This window comes from Somniosus microcephalus, chromosome 8 (assembly GCF_052327205.1).
Source record: "Somniosus microcephalus isolate GS21.2 chromosome 8, FLI_Smic_1.0, whole genome shotgun sequence".
NCBI classification, from domain to species: domain Eukaryota; kingdom Metazoa; phylum Chordata; class Chondrichthyes; order Squaliformes; family Somniosidae; genus Somniosus; species Somniosus microcephalus.
The window spans coordinates 119524521-119551464 of record NC_140994.1 but is presented as its reverse complement, the minus strand read 5'-3'; the positions used below and the strand labels follow the sequence as shown (position 1 = coordinate 119551464).

The 26944-nt window shown below is 45.6% G+C and overlaps 1 protein-coding gene across 1 annotated transcript in view; it reads left to right on the top strand.

Moving 5' to 3' along the window:
* Positions 1–26944, top strand: part of lcp2a (lymphocyte cytosolic protein 2a) — a 316451-nt gene that overhangs the window by 650 nt on the left and 288857 nt on the right. The window lies entirely within an intron of this gene.

The following is a 26944-nucleotide window of genomic DNA, read 5'->3' as shown; positions in this document are numbered from 1 at the left end:
GTGACAGTCAAGTTTGTCTATGCCTTTATTACCTCCATACACGATTCTTCTCCTGGCCGGCCTCCCATCTTTCACCCTCCGTAAACTTAAGCTCATCCAAAACTCTGCTGCTCATATCCTAGTTCTCACCAAGTCCCGTTCACCCATCACCCCTGTGCTCGCTGAGCTACATTGGCTCCCAGTCCAGCAACACCTCGATTTTAAAATTCTCACCCTTGTTTTTAAATCCTTCCATGGCCTCATCCCTCCCTATCTCTCTAACCAACTCCAGTCCTACAACCCTCCGAGATCTCTGCACTCCTCCAATTCTAGCCTCTTGAGCACCCCCGATTTTAATCGTTCCACCATCGGCGGCTGTGGCTTCAGCTGCCTAGGCCCTAAGCTCTGGAATACCCTCCCTAAACCTCTCTTCCTCTCTACCTCTCTCTCCTCCTTTAAGATGCTCTTTAAACCTACCTCTTTGACCAAGCTTTTGGTCACCTGTTCGAATAGCTCCTTATGTGGCTCGGTGTCAAATTCTGTTTGATAGCGTTCCTGTGAAGCGCCTGGGATGTTTTACTACGTTATAAAGGTGTTACATAAATGCAAACTGTTGTTGCATGACACTGCCATGCTGATTAAAAAGATAAAATATCAGTTTTACTAAAGACAGTCTCTCTTATATATTAATATTTTGTTTTCCAAGATTATAACTGTGATGAAAATGTAGAAACATTACCATTTTACACCCTGTATCAAACCATTGTGTTGGCTAAAAAGTTTTGCAATACAAATGCTTCACTCGTCAGCTAGTTTGCCAATAACCACACACAGTGATACATTGTGAAATGGGTTTTAAAGCTATTGCAAAAGGAGAACCGTTTCATGAAAAAAGCCTTTAAAATTGCCATAAGGTAATAATACTTGTCCGACTACCACTGAGGGAGACGAGTTACAACATGGAGTTGTACTTCCTTTGTTCGAATATCAAAAATGTGGCTTTAACTTAAGTTGCAGCACTTTGTTTTTAAATATTTAAAACATCTCATGCCCGATTTGGATTTTGTGAGCGAGTTACCTCTGCTAATTCCCTGTTAATGTTCCAAGTGAATAATTATCAATTTTATACCAGCAGCACAGAAATAATACCTGGTGAATTAAACAGAAATTACAACAGGCTGTTTGGCCTAGCTAGCTGAGTGTGCCAGTGCCGATGGTAGGCCCGGTCCATTTTGAGGGCTTGGTCTTGTAGGATCTCAAAGTGAATGGCCCTGAAATTATCTTTGACTCGACCCGATGGTTCGTAATAAGTCATAGAGAAGTGAGATTATTATAAAACTGACTTTATTCGAGAACATTATTGATAATTTACCAGAAAAGCATGTATACGACGTTTGTCTGCAGAGTGGAGCTCACACTCTTCGGGTGATCAGGCCCCTTAGTCTTGGGAGGTACTCGAGGTGTCGTTTCCTCCTTCTCTTTCCTGGACTCTCCCTGATCTTTATACTCTGTCTCCCTTTCAAAGGTGTACCATGCATCTTAGTCAGAAATGGATGGGCCAAAAGTCTGTTCACGTGTACAGCATGGGCCCTAGTTCAAAGGGGATAGGCTAAAACTTGCTGGACAATTGTCCTGTCCAGTCTGCTCAAGTTGAGCTATCTGCCTGATGTTTGTTCCACCACAGCCATTAATCTATTGACTCCGTTCCCCATTCTGTACGCAATTATTGTCAAATAACCTCCTTACTGATTTAATAATTGAAGTAACCTGTGACTGGTTTAATTAGTTGCAGGCCCCTACAGTCCCTCCTCAAGTGGATATAGATGAAGTCCAATATCCACTTTCATAATCGTTAGCTCTGAGCAAATGCCCCATACAAGTAAAAAAAGCAACTAATGCCCAAAATCGCATAACAATTTTTAATGACGCAAAGCATGTAAGTCCTTAACATATTGTCTAAGTATTCAATACACAACACAGATTAAAATTATCACGATAACAATCTTAATAAATTGGATCACCACAAACAACATTGACATAATCCTAATCCATGGATGTTGCCTGACATTATACACAATTTTTAAATAAAAATGTAATTAGGATGTATATTTACACACAGTTTCCCATGTTTCGAACTATATCACCACTCCCCTTGCCACGAGTTAGACTCAGTTAACGCTTAACACGATTGTTCCTTCGTTGAAGGGCTGGGGTGACAGAACGGTGACAATAGCGGGACCTCTCTGGGTATGAGCACGCTGGACAAGGCGGCTGACGTCTCACTCGGTGCAACCATCAGTTAGGGGATGGTGGCAGTGAAGGGTCATCGTTGTCCTATAGTGTGGGCTGCTCTCTCAGCTCAACATCAATGCAAGTGAAAATCGGTGGGGAAGCTACAGGTGGTCCTGTGCTGTAGGGATATGCTTTAAGCTGGTTAACATGTAGCCACTTGTCCACCTTTAGCTTGATAGAGACCTTATACACCAAAGAGCTAGCCTCGTTAATGATGGAATACGGCCCTCTAAAGTTTGGTGCAAAAGGACCAGTAGCATCGTACACATAAACCATGACTTATTGGTCAACATTCCATTCAACGGGGCGAACTTTGGAGTCAAAATACATTTTATTGGCCTGCTTAGAGATGCAGTGTTGGTCACAGCGAACAGATGCATCTGAGACAGCTGATCAACCAACTTTGTGACATACGTCTCCTGAGTCAAAGCCTGAAGTTGCAGTTCCAACATATTCATGTAAATAAGATGTTCAGGAATCTGCCTTTGGTGGCCAGTCATAAGATCATGAGGGGAAAGTCTGGTAGTCCATGAAGAAGGTGATCTGATAGTCATAAAGACTATGGACAATAGTTGATCCTAGGTCTTAGAGTGGTCAGTTTTTTAAGATTGTTTTAAGGGTTCGATTCATACGCTTGACTGAGCCAGATGAGGTAGGGGGATGGAAGATATGAATATGGTTCTGAATTCCGAGAAGGTGCATCGCATGCTGCATTACCTTCCTGGTAAAGTGGGAACCTTGATCAGAATCAATAGATGGAGGGAGGCCCCACCTTATGAACACATGCTGAATCAGAAGTTTGGCTGTAGCTTGGGCAGTAGCATTCTTAATTGGGAAGGCCTCTATCCATTTGGAAAAAGTATTCACAGTTACGAGTACATACTTGTTACCCCTTATGGAGGGCGGAGAGGGTCCTATGTAATCAATCTGCAGATTCATCCATGGCTTGGAGATGGACAGGTGTGGCGAAGGAAAGCTTTCTTAATATTTGGGTCTTGGTTCTGTTGGAAGTAAATAAGGCAATTCTGTCAGTAACGGTTCACATCCATTTTACACCCGGGTCACCAGGTCACTTCCTGTAGCCAATTTAAAGTAGCGTCTTGGATGAAAAGCAGTAAGCGCGTCGTGTAATTGATACAAAAACTGACCCCGAAGTGAAAAGTGGACAACCCATTTGTCCTCATAGAATAACAGACCATTCCTCATATTCAGGGTGCAGGCATCCTTCTCATAGGCCTTAGGAGTGCCTATGTGGCTTCTAAGGCCTGTAAGGTCTGCCGAATCACTGCGTCATCTGACTGAGTTTGTTTAAGATCTAATGGTGCAGGTGTAGGCGGGCTATTGATCGTACTGACAGGAGGGATGCAGGTTTGAGGGTCCCAATACTGACCAGTCTCAGCCCTGGTTTTTTGACGAGATCATCAGCCTGAGTTTCCCTCCCACTGTGGTTCGGTTTTCGTATGCGCCTTAACCTTGTGAACTGCTACAGTTCCAAGATGGGATGATGCTATGTGGAAAATATATTTTAACATAGGAGCCGAAGGAAGGGGCTTTCCACCAGCTGAGATAAGCCCCCGATTTCCCCTGATCTGTAGGTACGGTGAGGGAAGGTGGTATTCGGTAAGGTGAGACAGGAAGTCTAGTTCAGCAGCCTGTGCTGACAGCAAAGACGGGACTTTTAAAGAAATCTCCCTGTGAGATGCTGGTGCATAAATGCCACATCCTGTAACTCACTGACCCTCCACTACCTGCTGGAACCATCAACAAAGATAAGGGTGGAGTTTGGAACCACCTCTGCCTTAATGGGTCCCAATGTTTCAGCTGAGTTAATTATCTGGCCATAATGAGGATCGCCCTGTTGCAAGAGGCTATTGGCGAGAAAAGGGGGTGATTGAGTATGTTTAACAGTAATATCTCTGCTCTGTAGAAGGTCATCCACCGTGCCAAGCGGATGTTAGAGAGAGACCCATTCTTCAGTCGGCCATCCAACAATAGCTCGGTTGGGATATGTGTGGTAAGACGGCAGAGTCAAGCCATCCCAACCAAGTATGTGAAATGTTGCCCACAATGTGGCCAATAAATGTTTCCCGGTGCAGACTCAATGGGCCGAACAGCCTCCTTCTGTGCTGCACTATTCTATGATTCTATATTTCTCGCAGTCCGAATAGTTCCCCTCAACTGGGGTCAGCACCCAGGGCACATACGCTATCTGAGTCTGAACTATCCCCACTGGTATCTGAGTCTCAACTATCCCCACAGGTATCTGAGTCTGAACTATTGACCCACTGGTATCTGAGTCTGAACTATCCCCACTGATATCTGAGTCTGAACTATTGACCCACTGTTATCTGAGTCTGAACTATTGACCCACTGGTATCTGAGCCTGAGCTATCCCCACAGGTATCTGAGTCTGAACTATCCCCACAGGTATCTGAGTCTGAACTATTGACCCACTGGTATCTGAGTCTGAACTATTGACCCACCGGTATCTGAGTCTGAACTATTGACCCACTGGTATCTGAGCTTGAACTATTGACCCACCGGTATCTGAGTCTGAACTATTGACCCACTGGTATCTGAGTCTGAACTATTGACCCACCGGTATCTGAGTCTGAACTATTGACCCACTGGTATCTGAGTCTGAACTATTGACCCACCGGTATCTGAGTCTGAACTATTGACCCACTGGTATCTGAGTCTGAACTATTGACCCACTGGTATCTGAGCCTGAGCTATCCCCACAGGTATCTGAGTCTGAACTATCCCCACAGGTATCTGAGTCTGAACTATTGACCCACTGGTATCTGAGTCTGAACTATTGACCCACTGGTATCTGAGTCTGAACTATTGACCCACCGGTATCTGAGTCTGAACTATTGACCCACTGGTATCTGAGTCTGAACTATTGACCCACCGGTATCTGAGTCTGAACTATTGACCCACTGGTATCTGAGTCTGAACTATTGACCCACTGGTATCTGAGTCTGAACTATTGACCCACTGGTATCTGAGTCTGAACTATTGATCCACTGGTATCTGAGTCTGAACTATTGATCCACTGGTATCTGTGTCTGAACTATTGACCCACCGGTATCTGAGTCTGAACTATTGACCCACTGGTATCTGAGTCTGAACTATTGATCCACTGGTATCTGTGTCTGAACTATTGACCCACCGGTATCTGAGTCTGAACTATTGACCCACTGGTATCTGAGTCTGAACTATTGACCCACCGGTATCTGAGTCTGAACTATTGACCCACTGGTATCTGAGTCTGAACTATTGACCCACTGGTATCTGAGCCTGAGCTATCCCCACAGGTATCTGAGTCTGAACTATCCCCACAGGTATCTGAGTATGAACTATTGACCCACTGGTATCTGAGTCTGAACTATTGACCCACTGGTATCTGAGTCTGAACTATTGACCCACTGGTATCTGAGCCTGAGCTATCCCCACAGGTATCTGAGTCTGAACTATCCCCACAGGTATCTGAGTCTGAACTATTGACCCACTGGTATCTGAGTCTGAACTATTGACCCACTGGTATCTGAGTCTGAACTATTGACCCACCGGTATCTGAGTCTGAACTATTGACCCACTGGTATCTGAGTCTGAACTATTGACCCACCGGTATCTGAGTCTGAACTATTGACCCACTGGTATCTGAGTCTGAACTATTGACCCACTGGTATCTGAGTCTGAACTATTGACCCACTGGTATCTGAGTCTGAACTATTGATCCACTGGTATCTGAGTCTGAACTATTGATCCACTGGTATCTGTGTCTGAACTATTGACCCACCGGTATCTGAGTCTGAACTATTGACCCACTGGTATCTGAGTCTGAACTATTGATCCACTGGTATCTGTGTCTGAACTATTGACCCACCGGTATCTGAGTCTGAACTATTGACCCACTGGTATCTGAGTCTGAACTATTGACCCACCGGTATCTGAGTCTGAACTATTGACCCACTGTTATCTGAGTCTGAACTATTGATCCACTGGTATCTGAGTCTGAACTATCCCCACTGGTATCTGAGTCTGAACTATCCCCACTGGTATCTGAGGGTGCTGTACTAGTACAGCTGACAACCCAAAATCGGTAGCAGCTACTTCGAGATAAAAGGGTTTCTCAGGATCAGGGTGCCTGAAGGACTGGGGCTGAAAGCAATGCTGTTTTTAGTTTCTCCATCGCTTCAATACAGACAGGAGTCCAGTCCCAAAGGCATCCTTCTAGAGCAGGGCATAAAGAGAGGCCCTTACAGTCATAAATTCCAGTATAAAATCATGACAGTAGCCCACTACCCTAAAAAGGAGTAAAGGGCTGTAACCGAGCTGGCATAGGAAGTCGCTGTATAGTCTGAACTTTGCGCTAATCCGGACTTTGTCAGTCCTCCCCCATTGTAATACCCAGGAAGGATACCATCGGTAAGGCTAATTGAGCCTTCTTTGGGTTGACCTTCAGCCCTTGGTCTTTTAACAGTTTCAGAAATTCATCTAGTAACTGTAAGTGTGTATCCATGCCTGGGGTATGGAGAAGTAGGTCATCCACATATTGGATCAGGGCTCGGGTTTGGCTAAATCCCAACAGGACTTTTGGTGGAATATTGATGGGGAATTGTGGAAACCATGGGGTAGGCAAGTCCAAATATACTGTTGTTCCTTAAATGTAAAGGCAAATTTATACTGACAATCAGGGTGCAGTGGGACTGACCAAAAATCGTTTGACATATAAAAAATGGAGAAAATAGATAGCAAAAATGGCGCCATGGTCAGGAATGGTGATTAGAAACATAGAAAAATAGGAGCAGGAGTAGGCCATTCAGCCCTTCGAGCCTGTTCCACCATTCAATATGATCATGGCTGATCCTCTATCTCAATACCATATTCCCGCTCTCTCTCCATACCCCTTGATGCCTTTTGTGTCTAGAAATCTATCTCCTTCTTAAATATATTCAGTGACTTGGCCTCCACAGCCTTCTGTGGTAGAGAATTCCACAGGTTCACCACCCTCTGAGTGAAGAAATTTCTCATCTCAGTCCTAAATACCCTATCCCATATCCTGAGACTGTGACCCCACATTCTAGACCCCCTCTGCCAGGGGAAACATCCTCCCTGTATCCAGTCTGTCTAGCCCTGTCAGAATTTTTTAAGTTTCAATGAGAATCCCTCTCATTCTTCTAAACTCTAGTGAAGACAGGCCTAGTTGACCCAATCTCTCCTCATACGACAGTCCTACAATCCCAGGAATCAGCCTGGTGAACCTTCGCTGCACCCCCTCTATGGCAAGTATATCCTTTCTTAGGTAAGGAGACCAAAACTGCACACAGTATTCCAGGTGTGGTCTCACCAAGGCCCTATATAACTGTAGTAAGACGTCCTTGCTCCTGTACTCAAATCCTCTTGCAATGAAGGCCAACATACCATTTGCCTTCCAAACTGCTTGCCGCACCTGCATGTTTGCTTTCAGTGACTGATGTGCAAGGACACCCAGGTCCCTTTGTACATCAACATTTCCCAATCTATCACCATTTAAATAATACTCTGCCTTTCTATTTTTCCTACCGAAGTGGATAGCTTCACATTTATCCACGTTATACTGCACCTGCCATGTATTTGCCCACTCACTCAACTTGTCTAAATCACCATGAAGCCTCTTTGCATCCTCCTCACAACTCACAATCCCACCTAGTTTCGTGTCGTCAGCAAACTTGGAAATATTACATTTGGTTCCCTCATCCAAATCATTGATATATATTGTGAATAGCTGGGGCCCAAGCACTGATCCCTGCGGTACCCCACCAGTCACCGCCTGCCACCCCGAAAAAGACCCATTTATTCCTACTCTCTGTTTCCTGTCTGTTAACCAATTTTCAATCCATGCCAGTATATTACACCAATCCCATGTGCTTTAATTTTGCACACTAACCTCTTATGTGGGACTTTATCAAAGGCCTTCTGAAAATCCAAATACACCACATCCACTGATTCTCCCTTATCTAGTCTACCAGTTACATCCTCAAAAAACTCCAGTAGGTTTGTCAAACACGATTTCCCTTTCATAAATCCATGTTGACTTTGTCCAATCCCGTTGATATTTTCTAAGTGTCCTGTTATCACATCCTTTATAATAGACTCTAGCATTTTCCCTACTACTGATGTTAGGCTAACCGGTCTGTAGTTCCTTGTTTTTTCTCTCTCTCCTTTTTTAAATAGTGGGGTTACATTTGCCACCCTCCAATCTGCAGGAACTATTCCATAATCTATAGAGTTTTGGAAGATGACAACAAATGCATCCACTATTTCCATGGCTACCTCTGTGATGCAGATTATCAGGCCCTGGGGATTTATCGGCTTTCAGTCCCATTCATTTCTCCAGCACTATTTTTTTACTAATACTAATTTCCTTTAATTCCTCCTTATCACAAGACCCTTGGTACCCTAGCATTTCTGGGAAGTTATTTGTGTCCTCTTCCGTGAAGACAAAACCAAAGTATTTGTTTAATTGCTCAGTCATTTCCTTGTTCCCCATTACAAATTCCCCTGTTTCTGACTGTAAGGGACCTACATTTCTCTTCACTAATCTTTTTCTTTTTCCATACTTGTAGAAACTTTTACAATCCGCTTTTATGTTCCTTGCAAGTTTACTCTCATACTCAATTTTCCCCTCTTAATCAATCTCTTGGTCCTTTTTGGCAGAACTCTAAACTGCTCCCAATCTTCAGGCTTGCTACTTTTTACGGCAACTTTATATGACTTCTTTTTGGATCTAATACTATCCTTAGTTTCTTTTGTTAGCCATGGTTGGGCCACTTTTCCTTTTGTGTTTTTGCACCAGAAAGGAATGTATAATTGTTGCAATTCATGCATTAATTCCTTAAATGTTAGCCATTGCCTATCCACCGTTATGCCTTTTAATGAAGCTCCCCAATCTATCATAGAAACATAGAAGAAACATAGAAGATAGGAGAAGAAGAAGGCCATTTGGCCCCTCGAGCCTGCTCCGCCATTCAATGCGATCATGGCTGATCATCCAAATTCAGTACCCGGTCCCTGCTTTCACCCCATACCCCTTGATCCCTTTAGCCTTAAGAAATATATCCAACTCCTTCTTGAATATATTTAATGTATTGGCCTCTACTGCCTTCTGTGGTAGAGAATTCCACAGGTTCACCACTCTCTGGGTGAAGAAATTCCTCCTCATTTCTGTCCTAAATGGCCTACCCCTTATCCTTAGACTGTGACCCCTGGTTCTGGACTCCCCGACCAACGGGAACATTCTTCTAGCATCTAGTCTGTCCAGTCCTGTCAGAATTTTATAAGTTTCAATGAGATCCCCTCTCATTCTTCTAAACTCCAGTGAGTACAAGCCCAATCGACCCAATCTCTCCTCATACGTCATTCCTGCCGTCCCAGGTATCAGCCTGGTGAATCTTCGCTGCACTCTCTCCATGGCAAGAACATCCTTCCTCAGATAAGGCGACCAAAACTGCACACAATACTCAAGATGTGGTCTCACCAAGGCCCTGTACAACTGCAGCAAGACATCCTTGTTCCTGTACTCAAACCCTCTCGCTACGAAGGCCAACATGCCAATTGCCTTCTTAACCGCCTGCTGCACCTGCATGCTTACCTTCAGCGACTGGTGCACAAGGACACCCAGGTCTCGTTGCACTTCCCCTTCTCCCAATCTATTGCCATTCAGATAATAATCTGCCTTCCTGTTTTTGCCACCAAAGTGGATAACCTCGCATTTATCCACGTTATATTGCATCTGCCATGCTTTTGCCCAATCACCCAACCTGTCCAAATCATCCTGGAGTTTCTCGGCATCCTCCTCACAGCACACATGCCCACCCAGCTTTGTGTCGTCTGCAAACTTGGAGATATTACATCTAGTTCCCTTGTCTAAATCATTAATATATATTGTGAATAGCTGGGGCCCAAGGACCGATCCCTGCGGTACCACACTAGTCACTGCTTGCCACTCGGAAAAAGACCCGTTTATTCCAACTCTTTGCTTTCTGTCTGCCAACCAGGTCTCTATCCAAGTCAATACCTTGCCCCCAATCCCATGTGCCTTAACCTTACACACTAATCTCTTATGCGGGACCTTATCAAAAGCCTTCTGAAAGTCCAAATACACCACATCCACTGGTTCTCCCTTATCTATTTTACCAGTGACATCCTCAAAAAATTCCAGTAGATTAGTCAAGCACGATTTACCTTTTGTGAATCCATGTTGACTTTGTCCGATCCTGTCACTGTTTTCCAAGTGCTCTGCTATTACATCTTTTATAATGGACTCTAGCATTTTCCCCACTACCGATGTCAGGCTTACCGGTCTGTAATTCCCCGTTTTCTCTCTACCACCTTTTTTGAATAGTGGGGTAACATTAGCTACCCTCCAATCCATGGGTACTGTTCCAGATTCAATCGAATGCTGGAAGATGATCAGCAAAGCATCTACTATTTCTAGGGCCGCTTCCTTAAGTACCAAGGGATGTAGATTATCAGGTCCTGGGGATTTATCGGCCTTCAATCCCATCAATTTCCCCAACACCATTTCCCTTCAAATACTGATTTCATTCAGTTCCTCCCTTTCATCAGACCCTATGTTCCCCGACATCTCTGGGAGGTTATTTGTGTCCTCCTTTGTGAAGACAGAACCAAAATATGTATTTAATTGGTCTGCCATTTGTTTGGTCCCCATTATAAATTCCCCTGATTCTGACTGCAAGGGACCTACACTTGACTTCACCAATCTTTTTCTCTTCACATATCTATAAAAGCCTTTACAGTCAGTTTTTATGTTCCCTGTTAGCTTACTCTCATACTCTATATTCCCCTTCTTTATTAACCCCTTTGTCCTCCTTTGTTGAATCCTAAACTGCTCCCAATCCTTAGGTTTACTGCTTTTTCTGGCCAATTTATATATCCTCGCCTTGGATCTTATGCTATCCCTAATTTCCCTTGTTAGCCACGGTTGAGTCACCTTTTTTGTTTTATTTTTATACCAAACTGGGATGAACAAATTCTGTAGTTCATCCATGCGGTCTTTGAATGTTTGCCATTGCCTATCCACCGTCAACCCTTTGAGTGACATTCCCCAATCAATCCTACCCAACTCATGCCTCAGACCATCGTAGTTTCCTTTATTTAAATTTAGGACCCTGGTCTCTGAGTCGACTACTTCATTCTCCATCTTAATGAAGAATTCGATCATATTATGATTGCTCCGACCCAAGGGGCCTTGTACAACAAGATTGCTAATTAATCCTTTCTCGTTACATAATACCCAGTCTAAGATGGCCTGATCTCTGGTTGGTTTCTCGACATATTGGTCCAGGAAACCATCCCTTAAACACTCCAGGAATTCCTCCTCCACAGTATTGTTGCTAATTTGGTTAGCCCAATTTATATGTAGATTAAAGTCACCCATGATGACTGCTGTGCCCTTATTGCACGCTTCTCTAATTTCCCTTTTAATGCCATCCCCAACCTCCGCATTACTGTTTGGAGGTCTATATACCACTCCCACTAAATTTTCTGCCCCTTGGTATTTCTCTGTTCTACCCATACAGATTCCACATCATCAGAGCTAATATCCTTCCTTACAATTGTGTTAATCCCTTCTTTAACCAGCAATGCTACCCCACCTCCCTTTCCTTTTTGCCTATCTTTCCTGAATATTGAATACCCCTGGATGTTGAGTTCCCAGCCTTGGCCACCCTGGAGCCATGTTTCCGTAATCTCAATCAAATCATATTCGTTTACCTCTATTTGCGCAGCTAATTCATCCACCTTATTACGAATGCTCCTCGCATTTAGACACAAAGCCTTCAGGCTTGTTTTTTTAATGCTCTTACACCTATTAGAATTATTATTTACTGTGGCCATGTTTGATTTAAACCATTGATTTCTCTGACTGCCACTTTTGTTTTTCTCCCTCCTATCTTTTGCTTTTATCCTTGTTTCCCTTTCCTCTGTCCCCTTGCTCAGGTTCCAAACCCCCTGCCATTTTAGTTTAAACCCTCCCCGAGATTTTGCTAACCAACTCACTCCTCATACCTTCATAGTTTCCTTTGTTTAGATTTAGGACCCTATTTGTGGATTGGACTTCTTCACTTTCCTTCTTATTAAGAATTCTATCATGTTATGGTTACTCTTCCCTAAAGGACCCGGCAAAACAAGATTATTAATTAACCCCTTCTCATTGCACAATACCCAATCTAGGATAGCCTGTTCCCTAGTTGGCTCCTCAACTTACTGGTCTAAAAAAACATCTCGTACACACTCCAGGAATTCATCCCCCACAGTATTATTGCTAATTTGTTTTGGCCAGTCTATATGTAGATTAAAGTCACCCATGTTTACTGTAGTACCCTTGTTACATGCATCTCTAATTTCCTGTTTTATGCCATCCCCTGCATTACCACTACTGTTTGGAGGCCTATAGACAACTCCCACCAATGTTTTCTGCCCCTTGGTGCTTCTTAGCTCCACCCAGACTGATTCTACATCTTGATTTTCTGAGCCATTATCCTTTCTCACTATTGCTCTGATTTCATCCTTTACTAGCAACGCCACCCCACCCCCTCTTCCTTTTTCCCTGTCCTTCCTAAATATCGAATATCCTTGGATATTTAGCTCCCAGCCTTGGTCACCCTGCAGCCATGTCTCGGTAGTCACAATTATATCGTATCCGTTTATATCTATTTGCGCTGTTAATTCTTCTACCTTATTACGAATGCTTCGTGCATTCAGATACAGTGCCTTTAGATTTGTCTTTTTAACATTTTTAGACATCTTAACATTTTTTTGTATTTTGGCCCTATTTGTCTTATTACCATTTTTTCTTTGCCGGTCCCTATTTGTTAGTGCACTCTTTTGTTTGTACGCTCTGTCCCTTCCTGGCACAATCTGGTTATTGTAAAGTCCGCGCCTCAATAATACACGGACATCGGGAGAACAGTTTAACAGGTACTTTACTGAACAAGAGGGAGCTTGAAACTGAAACTACAGAAGCCTGCTAGGGCCTTTTATACAGGGGTGGTCACTGCCGGTACTGCAGTCTAAGACCAGTTATTCCCTTAAAGGGACATACACAACAATTCCTCCCCTTTTAGATAAACAGTACATAACATTCATTTAACAACTAAATAATAACTAATTACAATTACAATTTTCTCAGTAATATATACATCAACTGGAATAGTCATTTATAAGTTCAGTCTTTGAGGAGGCTTCCTGATCCGGACTGGATAGTGCCTTTCTCGAGTATCCTGTTCTGGCGGTGGAGTCAATTCTGGCTTATTGTCATTGGTTGGTTCGTCAGCTTCCAATACCCCTGCTTCTGAGGTAGACGCAATCTGTACTTCGGGCTCATTACCAGGTGCACATGCTTGTGGTACAGGTTTGGCTTGTTCCTGTGACTCTAGAATCTGGTCAGCATGGCGTCTCACGATGCTCTCTCCAACGTCCACTGTGTACATTAGTGGTCCCTGCTGTGTGCATATCGTGCCTGGCTGCCATTTTTCTGTTCGGTAGTCGCGGGCCAAGACTGGTTGCCCTATCTTGAAGCTCCTGGTTGGCTTCTCATTTATGTGCTGGAACTGCTTATCCTCAACATCTCGTCTTATGTTTGGTTTGAGCAAATCCAAGCGACATCTTAGTCTCCGGTTGAAAAACAGTACGGCTGGAGTTTGGTTGGTTACTGCATGTGTCGCATTCCGGTAAGCAAACAGGAAGTTATCCACCTTGTGTTGCAGTGGTATGTCGTCATTATACGTTGCCTTTATGGCCTTTTTAAAGGTCTGAACAAACCTCTCAGCCAATCCATTTATGGCTGGATGATATGGGGCAGATGTGTAATGTTTCACCCCATTATTCTTCAGGAACCTCCGGAAATCCTCAGACACAAACTGTGGGCCATTGTCGGAACAGATCTGTTCTGTCAACCCATTCCTGGCGAAGATGGTCCTTAGGACTGCAATAGCTTTCTCCGTGGTGGTGGAGGACATTTTAATGACCTCTGGCCATTTCGAATAGGCGTCCACAGCGATTAGAAACATTGAGTCCATAAATGGACCAGCGAAATCAATGTGTACCCGTTGCCATGGAGATGAGGGCCACTCCCATGGATGTAGCGGGGACTGTGGTGGGGCGTTTTGGACCTTCTGGCATCCTATGCATCTCTTGGTCATATCCTCGATTTCTTTATCGATTCCCGGCCACCACACAAACGCCCTGGCTAGGCTCTTCATTTTTACCCCTCCCAGATGACCCTCGTGAAGCTCATTGAGTACTCTATCTCTCAACTTGGGTGGAATTACCACTCGGGATCCACACATCAAGGTTCCCCGGCACACTGACAGCTGTTCCCTCCTTGGCGAGAATGCTGGCAACAGTGAGTCGCCATATGCTGGCCATCCCTTCACCGTCAAATCATAGACCCGAGAGAGTGTCGGGTCATTTCGGGTTTCCTTCTCAATACTTGCATTTGTAACAGGCAAATATTCGACTATGGTCGCATGGAATATCCACACCGGGTCCACTGCAGGTGCTTCTTCCGCCGTAGGCAACGGTAGGTGCGACAGCCCATCAGCATTTCCATGTTGTTTCATACCTTTGTACTCTATGTCATACTGATGTGCCCCTAGAAAAAGTGACCATCTTTGCAGCCGTTGCGCCATCATCACCGGAACGCCCTTCTTTGGGTTAAAAATTGAGACCAGGGGTTGATGATCAGTCAGTAGGGTGAATTTCTGCCCGTGCAGATAGTGATTGAACTTCTTCACCCCCCACACCAGGCTGAGGGCCTCCCTGTCAATCTGGGCGTAGTTACGCTCGGCTGATGTTAGCGAGCGCGATGCAAAGGCTATTGGCCTCTCTGAACCGTCGGTGTGACAGCACCGCTCCAATGCCGTAAGGTGACGCATCACATGCCAACCAAATCGGTAGTGTTGGGTTGTAGTGGGCCAATACTTCTTTTGAAGTGATTTGGCATTTACATTCCTGAAAGGCACGCTTACACTCATCACTCCATTTCCATGTTACACCAGTTTGAAGGAGGGCGTTCAGTGGGTGCAGGATTGTAGATAAATTCGGCAAGAACTTATGGTAGTAGTTCACCAACCCGAGGAACGACCTCAGTTGCGACACATTTTCTGGTGCTGGAGCCTTGACTACAGCCTCAATCTTGTCCGGCGACTTATGCAACCCTTCCTCATCAATCATGTGGCCACAATATGAGATTTGTCTCTGGAAGAACTCACATTTGGGACGGTTGGCTCGTAGCCCATATTCCTGCAATCTCGTGAGCACCTGTTCCAGGTTGCAAGGTGTTCATTGTCATTTTCGCCCGTAACCAGGATGTCGTCCAAATAACACTGGGTCCCCGGGATCCCTTGCAGGACTTGTTCCATTGCCCTCTGCCACATAGCCGGGGCCGATGCTACCCCAAATACCAGTCGATTGTACTGGTAAAGGCCTTTGTGAGTGTTTATCGTGAGGTATTTCCTAGATGCTTCTTCCACCTCCATTTGTAGATACGCTTGAGCCAGGTCAATCTTTGTAAAACGTTTCCCTCCAGATAGTGAGGCGAAAATATCTTCTATCCGTGGAAGCGGATACTGTACTGTGTGCAGGACTGGGTTCACAGTCACTTGAAGCCCCCACAGATGCGAACCTTCCTTGGCTCCCCAGGCGTGCTGCTCAATGCTTTCTTCATTACAGGAACGATGGGTGTGGCCCACTCACTCCAGTCCACCTTAGACAGCACCCCCGAACGCTCCAGACTCCCCAGTTCAGCTTCCACAGCTGGGCGTATCGCGTATGGCACCGGTCTGGCCTTGAAAAATTTTGGGGTTGCGTTATCCTCAATCTTTATGGTTGCCTTTACTCCTTTTAGAGTCCCAAGTCCTTGTTGGAACACCTCTTCCGTGTCAGATAGAATTTGTGACAGATGTCCAGGTGCGACGTCATCATCTTTTTTGTCAGTCACAGTTAGTGCCAGAATGAAATGCCAATCCAATTGTAGTCTTCGGATGCATTCATGTCCCAATAATGGTGGTCCTCCATCTCGTAGTATATACATGTATAGTTTCTGTGTTTCCTTTCCGTTATATTCAACTGGCACTCTTATTTTTCCTCTGGGGTAGACCTTTTGCCCCGTGTATGCCTTCAATACAATGGATGTGTCCTTTAAGGGTATGTGTGAGAATAGCCGCTCATAGTCTCGTCGATTCATGACAGTTAGGGCTGATCCTGTGTCCAATTCCATCTTCACTGGGGACCCTGCTATCATGAGGGTGACCCAAATGGTTCGGTGATCTTCTTTTGCGATCACGTTGTGTAACTTTAAACAACTTAGTCGCCTGCTCCCGGAGTCCTTATCACTCTCCTGATCTTCTGAACTACTATCTGTCAGTTTCTTTACTTTCCTGTACTGTTCCTCAGTAGTTCTTGTCGTGTTGGTCTTCTTTCCCGACCTGCAGACTCTTGTTATATGTCCCATTTTCCCGCATTGCCTGCATATTTTGTCTTTAAACCAGCAGTCCTTCTGCTCATGGGTTGTTCTGCCGCAGCGATAGCACTTTTCGGCTCCATACGCCATTTCGCTGGCGCTGTATTCTTGTGGTTTGTGTTGTATTTCTGCAGCTCCCTGTGCTGCTGCTTTGTAGGATACTGCCACGCTGAAAGCCTGTTCTAGCGTCAGGTCCTTTTTTGAAAGTAGTTGTTTCTGGGTTCCTTCACTCTGGAGCCCGCAGACAAACTTATCCCGTAAGGTGTCTGCCAGTCCTGCTCCGAATTGGCAGTGCTTCGATAACTTGCGTAGTTCCGTAAGATAGTCAGCATTGCTCTCATCTTTGTGCTGGTTTCTTTCATGGAACTTGAATCTTTCTACTATCAGCAGTGGTGTAGGGCTTAGATGTTCCTGCAAGATATGAACAATCTCCTCAAAACTTTTCTCCATTGGTTTAGCTGGGGTAATTAAATTCCGCAATAGGCCGTACGTACTTGCACCCATCAGATTTAATAATACCGACGCCCTCTTTCCATCAGCCACCTCATTTGCCTTGCAGTACACTTCAATTCTTTCCACATACGTGGTCCAGTCTTCTACCTCGTTGTCGAAAGCAGTGATACTGCCACTTTTCGGCATCTTGGGCGATTTAAAATGGCGCCTCCCGCGCTTTTGCTTCTTCCCCAATGGAATAAAATGGCGCCTCCCGCGCTTTTGCTTCTTCTCCAACGGGATAAAATGGCGCCTCCCGTGCTTTTGCTTCTTCCCCTTACTGCCACACTGCTCCTAGCGTTCTACAGGGTAATGGCGGCGACCCGCAACTTCGGCGCGTCTCGCTTTTCTTCCCCCCCGTTTAGTTTCTCTCCGCTGTCCTGTTCTCGAGCACCGACCGCGCCCTGTGCGCTCCACCCTCTCTCTCTTGTTTTCTTTTCGCGGCGACGCTGTGCGGCCCGATTTGTAGAGCCGCTCGATCGAGCTTGAGCCCACCGCAGTCCGGAAGGGTCAGCGCGCTACCTGCTACCAGCACGATTCGCTGGAACCACAGTCTCTCCTGTAATTCTCCAAACACCGATGGATTCTTTGGGCGGTTGCCCTCGGTCGACGCCCGTTGCTCAGACTACGACTTTCCAGGACCGTCCTTTCAGGCGAGGTCCCCGTGAGATGATGCCACACTGCAGGTGAGTTCGAACTTACTCGTCGCCACTGTAAAGTCCGCACCTCAATAATACACGGACTTCGGGAGAACAGTTTAACAGGTACTTTACTGAACAAGAGGCAGCTTGAAACTGAAACTACAGAAGCCTGCTAGGGCCTTTTATACAGGGGTGGTCACTGCCGGTACTGCAGTCTAAGACCAGTTATTCCCTTAAAGGGACATACACAACAGTTATCCTTACCCCAATCACTTTCCTGCACTGCTTCCTTGTCTTTTCTCTTTAGCATTCTAGATTTCTCTCCACCGGGACCCTCTCTGACCCCCCACCCCCTTATTTAGTTTAAAGCCCTATCTACCTCCCTAGTTATTCGATTTGCTAGAACTCTGGTCCCAGCATTGTTCAGGTGTAGTCCGTCCCAACAGAACAGCTCTCTCTTTCCCCACTTCTGGTGCCAGTGCCCCATGAATCGAAACCCACTTCTCCCACACCAGTCTTTGAGCCACGCATTCATCTCCCTGATCTTATTGACCCTATGCCAATTTGCTCGTGGCTCCGGTAATAATCCAGAGGTCATGACCTTTGTGGTTCTGCTTTTGAATTTAGTCCCTAGCTGCTCAAAATCTCTCAGCAAAACCTCTTTCTTTGTCCTGCCTATGTCGTTGGTGCCTACGTGGACCATGACAACTGGATCCTCCCCCTCCTACTCCAAGTTCTTCTCCAGCCTGGAGGAGATGTCCTTTACCCTGGCATCGGGTAGGCAACATAGCCTTCGGGACTCACGCTCCTGGCTGCAGAGAACAGTGTCTATCCCCCTAACTATACTGTCGCCTACTACAACCACCTTCCTTTTTACTCCCCCACACTTGAACGGCTTCCTGTACCACGGTGCCGTGGTCAGTTTGCTCGTCCTTCCCGCAGTCCCCGCACTTGTCCACAAGGGTTGCAAGAACCTCGAGTCTATTGCACAAGTGCAGGGACAGAGGCTCCTGCAATACTACATCCTGGATCCCCGTACCTGCCTCACTCGCAGTCACACACTCCTATCCCTGACCACGTGTCAATTCTAAAGTATTTAATCTAAGGGATGTGGCTGCCTCCTGGAGCAAAAGGTCCAGGTAACTTTCTCCCTCCCTGATGTCTTGTAATGTCTGCAGCTCAGACTCCAGCTCCTCAACTAGGAGCTGAAGATTGAGTGGTGAGACACAGCAGGCTCTTTTAATTGTCAAAGTGCTCTGTTGACTAAATCAATAACTATTCCTTGACCATTCTGTTGGATCCGTGATTCTTAGAGTATGATGTTTTCCAATAACTACACGGAGGCTGTAACTTAACAATCAACAGGTGTTTACTGGAGTAGGGTAGTCTCAAGACTGGCAGTACAGAGGCATGCTCAAGGCTTATATACAGGGGTGGTCACTGCCGGTACTACAGTACACAGGAGCTGTAAAAGTAGTTCTCTCTTAAAGGTACATACACTACAATTCCTCCCCTTTTAGATTAGCAGTACCCATAATATTCAAATAACAATTAACACTTTAACATGCACATTAAACAGAAATAGTCCTTTTATAGATTCAGTCTTTGGGGCGGCTTCCTGATCCTTTCTGGATAGCACCTTTCCTGAGGTTCTTGTTCTTGGTGCGGAGGCGATTCTGGCCCCCTTTCGTCGGTTACTTCATCAGTTTCCACTGCTACTGTTTCTGAGGTAGATGCTACCGGTATGTCGGGTTCATCCCCAGGTACGCGAAACATGGGGTTGACTCGTTCCTGTGACGCTAAGATCTGATCAACGTGGCGTCTCACAATGTCCTCCCCGACATCCATTGTGTACATTAATGGCCCCTGCCTTGTGCATATCGTTCCAGGTTGCCATTTCTCTGTTCGGTAGTCACGGGCCAAGACTGGTTGTCCTACATTGAAGCTCCTTGTCAGCTTCTCATTGATGTGCTGGAATTGTTTATCCTCAACATTTCTTCGCACATTTGGTCTGAGCAAATCCAGACGAGATCTCAACCTTCGGTTAAAGAACATCATGGCCGGGGTCTGGTTGGTAACTGCATGTGTCGCATTTCTGTAGGCTAACAGGAAATTGTCCACCTTATGCTGCAGTGGAATTTCATCATCGCACATCACAGAAACCCCACAGTGCAGATAGAGGCCATTTCGGCCCATCGAGCCTGCACCGACACATATCCCACCCGATCCCCGCAACACCAACACCAACACATATCCCACCCTATCCCAATAACCCCATGTATTTAATCCCCCTAACACTAAGGGTCAATTTATCATAGCCAATCATCCTAACCCGCACATCTTTGGACTGTGGGAGGAAACCGGAGCACCCGGAGGAAACCCACGCAAACACGGGGAGAATGTGCAAACTCCACACAGACAGTCACCCGAGGCCGGATTCGAACCCGGGCCCCTGGTGCTGTGAGGCAACAGTGCTAACCACTATGCCACCGTGCTGCCCTTTATCATGGCCTTTATCGCCTTTTTAAAGGTTTGTACGAACCTCTCAGCCAATCCATTTGTGGCTGGATGATACGGGGCGGATGTGTAATGCCTTACCCCATTCCTTCTCATAAATTTCCGAAACTCTTCGGACACAAACTGTGGTCCATTATCAGAGCAAATCTGCTCTGGCAAGCCGTTCCTGGCAAATATGGTCCGTAGGACTGCAATCGTTTTCTCTGTAGTGGTTGAGGACATTTTCTGGTTCCCCAGGCGTATTACTCAATGACCTCTTCATTACAGGAACGATGGGTGTAGCCCACTCGCTCCAGTCTACTTTGGACAGTGCTCCTGAACGTTCCAAACCTTCCAGCTCTGCTTCGACGGCTGGTCGGATCGCATAAGGCACTGGTCTGGCCTTAAGAAACTTTGGGCTTGCATTTTCCTCTATTTTAATCATTGCTGTTATGCCTTTTAGTGTTCCGAGTCCCTCCTGGAACACTTCTTTTGCGTCAGTTAGCATTTTTGACAGTCGTCCAGGCGTGACATCGTCATCCTTTTTGGCCTCAACCTTCAGTGCCTGTATGGAATGCCAATCTAATTGTATCTTCCGGATCCATTCACGTCCTAGCAGTGGTGGTTCTCCATCTGGCAATACATATAGGTCCATTTTAGGTATTTCCTGGCCTTTGTATATCACTTTCACCCTTATTTTTCCTTTGGGGTAGACTTTTTGCCCCGTGTACGTCTTCAAGACAATCTCTGTAGCTTTCAAGGGTATATATGAAAATAGCCGCTTGTAGTCCCTTTGGTTTATGACTGTTAGGGCTGATCCTGTGTCCAATTCCCTTTTCACTTGGACTCCGTCTATCTTGAGTGTGACCCAGATAGTCTGGTGATCCTCCATTTTGGTTACCTTATGTAGTTTCAGACAACCCAGCTCCTTGCTTCCGGAGTCTGTATCACTTTTCTGTTCGTCTGAACTACTGTCCATCACCTTATGTACATTTATGTACTTCTCCTTTGGAGATTTCTTGCTGTTCGTTCTCTTCCCTGACCTGCAGACTCTTGCTATGTGTCCTGCTTTTCCACACTGTCTGCACACTTGGTCCTTGAACCAACAATCCTTCTGGTCGTGTGTTGTTCTGCCACAGCGATAACACTTCCCTGCTCCATATGACATTTCATTGGTGCCATATTCTTGCGGTCTCCGTTGTATCTCTGCAGCGCCCCTTGCGGCTGCTTCGTGTGATACTGCCATGCTGAAAGCCTTGTCCAGTGTAAGATCCTTTTCTGATAGAAGCCGTTTCTGGGTTCCTTCACTTTGAAGCCCACACACAAACTTGTCCCTTAACGTATCTGCTAGTCCCACTCCAAACTGGCAGTGTTTCGATAGCTTGCGCAGTTCCGTTAAGTACTCAGCATTACTTTCATCTTTATGCTGGTTCCGTTTGTGGAACTTAAATCTTTCTGCTATCAGCAGTGGTGTGGGGTTTAAGTGGTCCTGTAGGATTTCTACTATGCTTCCGAAATTCTTATCCACGGGCATCTCTGGGGTTATTAGGTTTCGCAGTAAGCCATAAGTTTTTGCACCCATGGAATTCAACAAAACCAGTGCTTTCCTAGCATCTGGCACTTCATTCGCCCTGCAGTACACCTCAATGTGTTCCACATATGTCGCCCAATCTTCGACTTCATTGTCGAACGCAGAGATACTGCCACTCTTCAACATCCCTGGGTGTGATTTAACTGTCAAAAATGGCGTCTCCCACGCTCTCCCTTCTTCTCCGCTGGCACAAAATGGCGTCTCCTGCGCTTTCCTTTCTTCCCGCGCTCGCCCTTCTTCTCCGCTGCGGCTTCTAAAAATGGCGTCTCCCGCGCTCTCCCTTCTTCTCCGCGGCTCAATGGCGTCTCCCGCGCTCTCCCTTCTTCTCCCCGCGGACGCTGTTCAGCCCTTGAGCCCTGGCTGTGCTCTGCTCGTTCTCCTGTGCGCCTTTCCCGTTTCCGCCACTTGGTCCTGAACCCGGCTGCTGCTTTACCCTCTCTCTCTCTGTTTTTGTTTTTCCTCGACGCCGCTCGGTTTTCAACCCCCGGCTGCGCCCTGTGCGCTTCACCCTCTCTCTTACCCCGTCAACGCTGCTCGGCTTTCTCTCTGCCGTCGGTCGGCTCCAGCCGCCGCTGTCCGGGAAGGGTCTGCGCTGTACCTGTTGCCAGTCTGCTGCTGGATCGTCGTGGCTGGGGAACCAAGCCCGGCTCTCAACAGCCTCCCCTGCGATGTTCACTCTCTACCGGACGACTGGGCGGTTGCTCGTGGTCGACGCCCGTGCTTCTGGCCTCGACTTTCTTCCACCGCCCTCCCGGAGCGAATCCTTGAAGGGAAATGCAGAGTTGCAGGTAGATTCGAATCGACCTCGTCGCCACTGTTGGATCCGTGATTCTTAGAGTATGATGTTTTCCAATAACTACACGGAGGCTGTAACTTAACTATCAACAGGTGTTTACTGGAGTAGGGTAGTCTTAAGACTGGCAGTACAGAGGCATGCTCAAGGCTTATATACAGGGGTGGTCACTGCTGGTACTACAGTATACAGGAGCTGTAAAAGTAGTTCTCTCTTAAAGGTACATACACTACACATTCATTAAATCAGCCTCTATAATTCCCTGATCATCTTTCCTATTCAGCAGAACACATAACCATTCACATAAGAGGGGGTCAGTTTGTAACGGCACGGGGCTAGACTCCATTCCAATCTGAGTCTTCCTAGTAAACCTGCTGAGATGGAATGGGATCCCCGAACAGTCTGGAGATTTAATAGGTTCACGCTCAGCAATAACAGTGCGGGGTGCTCCATCAACAATGTTGAGTAGCAGCCTTCGACCACGGCAGAGACACAATTCTTTAAGGTCAGGATACAGACCGGTTGAAGGGGCAGAGTGCGGCTGAGGTCCGGGAGCTTGTCTATCCTCTTGAACAAAGTATCCCTGCTTTCCCATAGTTATAGCATTTATTGCTGTTCCCGTCCCCTGGTCGCTTTCCCGGATCCGCCTGGATGAGTTTCCTTCCACGGCCTTTTCCCCCTTTCCCCATTGCGCTGAACCTGGTTTTATTGATCCCTCATTCCTCCATGCCATATTGGCTCTGGCATGTATCAGGTTCTTACTTGATCTCCTCATCTCCCACTTTAACACCATTCACCTCAGGACCCTCGAGGGCTGCTTGGGGGTAAGGCTGAGCATGACGAATCAGTGTTCTTAACCAGCACATCTGAGCTGGTCCTACGCCTGGTCTTGCTAATCCAGGCCCGTACACGCTATCATAGTACTGCCACAGTCTATCCGCATATACTATAGGGTTCTCATCTGTCTGTTGGTGACATTTATCCAGAACTGCACTTGGGTCCCCTTTATTAAACCCGATAGTCTGTCGTATAGCATCCTGTAATTCTTGAGGAGTGCCATTCCCATGTTTACAGTCTTGCGTAAGGGCTCCATATACTGTCGGCCCTAGAGTGAGCAACAAGTATCTTTCTCCTTCTCCTTTCCCCTATCATCCATCCCACTCACAGTAGCCAACTGTTCCACTTCCACAAAATGCATCATAAGATCTCCCTTTCCATCAAACCTAGGGATCTGTTTAGTCATGTCCTGTAGCACCTGTGGGCTATATGGGGCCAGGTACTCCAGTGCCAATGAACCTCGGTGTTGCCCTTCAGCGGGGGGTTCCATTTTTGCTGGATCATGGGGGTTCATCAGACCCCCCCCCCGCATCATTATCTCCATAGTCCTCACTGTGATATCTCGCGCTTCACCGGCAAAAGCCATCACAGCCTGCCTCTCTGTATCACCATCATCGTCCTCCTTTCCCCCTGTCAGAGTACAAATTATACCCCTTTTCACATGTAAAGCTTCTTCCAGCCTTTCTATCTGCCTCTTACAGTGCCTGCGGGCTGCTGCAGCAGTATTCCTGGCTTCCTTGGCCATGGCTGCTTGTGTCTTAATAGTAGTTCGCAGGTCACTATTCTGCCTTAGTACTTGTTCTAATCTACTTTCTCATTCCATTTGTTTTGCTCTGCATAATTCCAATTCCCTACCCTTCTCTAAGGTTTGCTCCTGATAGTATTCCACGTGTCCCTCTTGAGTCTGTATATGTCTTCTGGACTGGGCATTTTCCTGCTTTCCTTCCTCCCCCTCTTGCTCTCGGCTTTCCTCTATTTTCTTTAATTTCATCCCTAATTTGTTAATCCTATTCTCCATCTGGGACTAGAGTCCTGGCGGATCACATAACTAGGGCTGTAGAGAGGGCTTTAAACTAACTAGTCGGGGGGAGGTTCCTAGAGAGCAAATAATAAAAATGACAACAGAGAAGGTCATAGACTTAGGTAGCAGTGGGGAAATTAAAAACCAGAGCGTGTCAGGAAGGGGCAGAAGGTATGGAGTAAAAGGTAAAGTAATAAAAAGGGCAAAAGCAGGAACTAAGTGTCACAAAACATATTTGAAAGTTCTCTATCTGAATGTACGTAGCATTCGTAACAAAATAGACGAGTTAATGGCACAAATAACTACATATGGGTATGATCTTGTGGCCATTACAGAAACATGGCTGCAGGGTGACAATGCCTGGGAATTAAACATACCAGGTTATTTAACAATCAGGAAGGACAGGCAGGAAGGAAGGGGAGGTGGGGTGGCTATGTTAATAAAGGAAGGAATCACTGTAATACAGAGAAATGATATTGGGTCAAAAGATCAGGATAATGAAACAGTTTGGGTGGAGGTAAGGAATAATAAGGGGAAAAAAACACTAGTGGGCGTAGTCTATAGGCCTCCGAACAGTGGCAACTCTGTTGGACGGAGTATCAATCAGGAAATAGTTGAGGCTTGTAATAAGGGAACATCTATAATTATGGGGGATTTTAACTATCATATTAATTGGACAAATCAAATTGGGCAGGGCTGCCTTGAGGGTGAGTTCATTGAGTATATTAGGGATGGGTTTCTTGAGCAGTATGTAACTGAGCCGACCAGGGGGCAAGCAACCTTAGATCTGGTCCTGTGTAACGAGATGGGATTAATTAAAAATGTCCTAGTAAAGGATCCCCTTGGAATGAGTGACCATAACATGGTTGAATTCCATATTCAATTAGAGGGTGAGAAGGTTGGATCTCAAACAAGCGTGCTAAGCTTGAATAAAGGAGACTATGAAGGTATGAGAGCGGAATTGAGTAGAGTGGATTGGGAAAATAGATTAAAGGGTAAGACGATACATGATCAGTGGTGTACATTTAAGGAGTTATTTTACAACTTTCAAAAAATATATATTCCACTGAGAAGAAAAGGGTGTAAAAGAAAAGACAGCCATCCGTGGCTAAGTAAAGAAATTAAGGATAGTATTCGACTAAAAACAAGGGCATATAAGGTAGCCAAATCTAGTGGGAGGATAGAGGATTGGGAAAACTTTAAAAGACAGCAAAAAATAACAAAAAGATTGATTAAGAAAGGGAAGATAGATTATGAAAGTAAATTAGCAAAAAATATAAAAACAGATAGTAAGAGTTTTTATAGTTATATAAAAAGAAAAAGGGTGGCTAAAGTAAATGTTGGTCCCTTAGAGGATGAGACCGGGAAATTAATGGTGGGAAATATGGAGATGGCAAAAACACTGAATGAATATTTTACATCAGTCTTTACAGTAGAAGACACTAAGAATATCCCAACACTGGACAAACAGGGGGCTAAAGGGGGGGAGGAGCTAAACATGATCAAAATCACTAAGGAAGTGGTACTCGGTAAAATAATGGGACTCAAGGCAGATAAATCACCTGGACCTGATGGCTTACATCCTAGGGTCTTGAGGGAAGTGACGGTAGGGATTGTGGATGCATTGGTAATAATTTTCCAAAACTCCCTGGACTCGGCAAAAGTCCCGGCAGACTGGAAAACTGCTAATGTAACACCCTTATTTAAAAAGGGCAGTAGACAGAAGGCTGGAAACTATAGACCGGTTAGCCTAACATCTGTGGTAGGTAAAATTTTGGAGTCCATTATTAAGGAGACAGTAACAGGACATTTGGATAATCATAATTTAATAGGACAAAGTCAGCATGGTTTTATGAAGGGGAAGTCATGTTTGACAAATTTGCTGGAGTTCTTTGAGGAAGTAACGTACAGGGTGGATAAAGGGGAACCAGTGGACGTAGTGTATTTAGACTTCCAAAAGGCATTTGACAAGGTGCCACACAAAAGATTATTGCTTAAGATAAAAAATCACGGGATTGGGGGTAATATACTGGCATGGATAGAGGATTGGCTATCTAACAGAAGGCAGAGAGTTGGGATAAATGGTTCATTCTCAGACTGGCAATCAGTAACTAGTGGTGTTCTGCAGGGGTCAGTGCTGGGTCCCCAACTCTTTACAATCTATATTAACGATTTGGAGGAGGGGACCGAGTGTAACATATCAAAGTTTGCAGATGATACTAAGATGGGAGGGAAAGTAGTGAGTGAGGAGGACATAAAAAACCTGCAA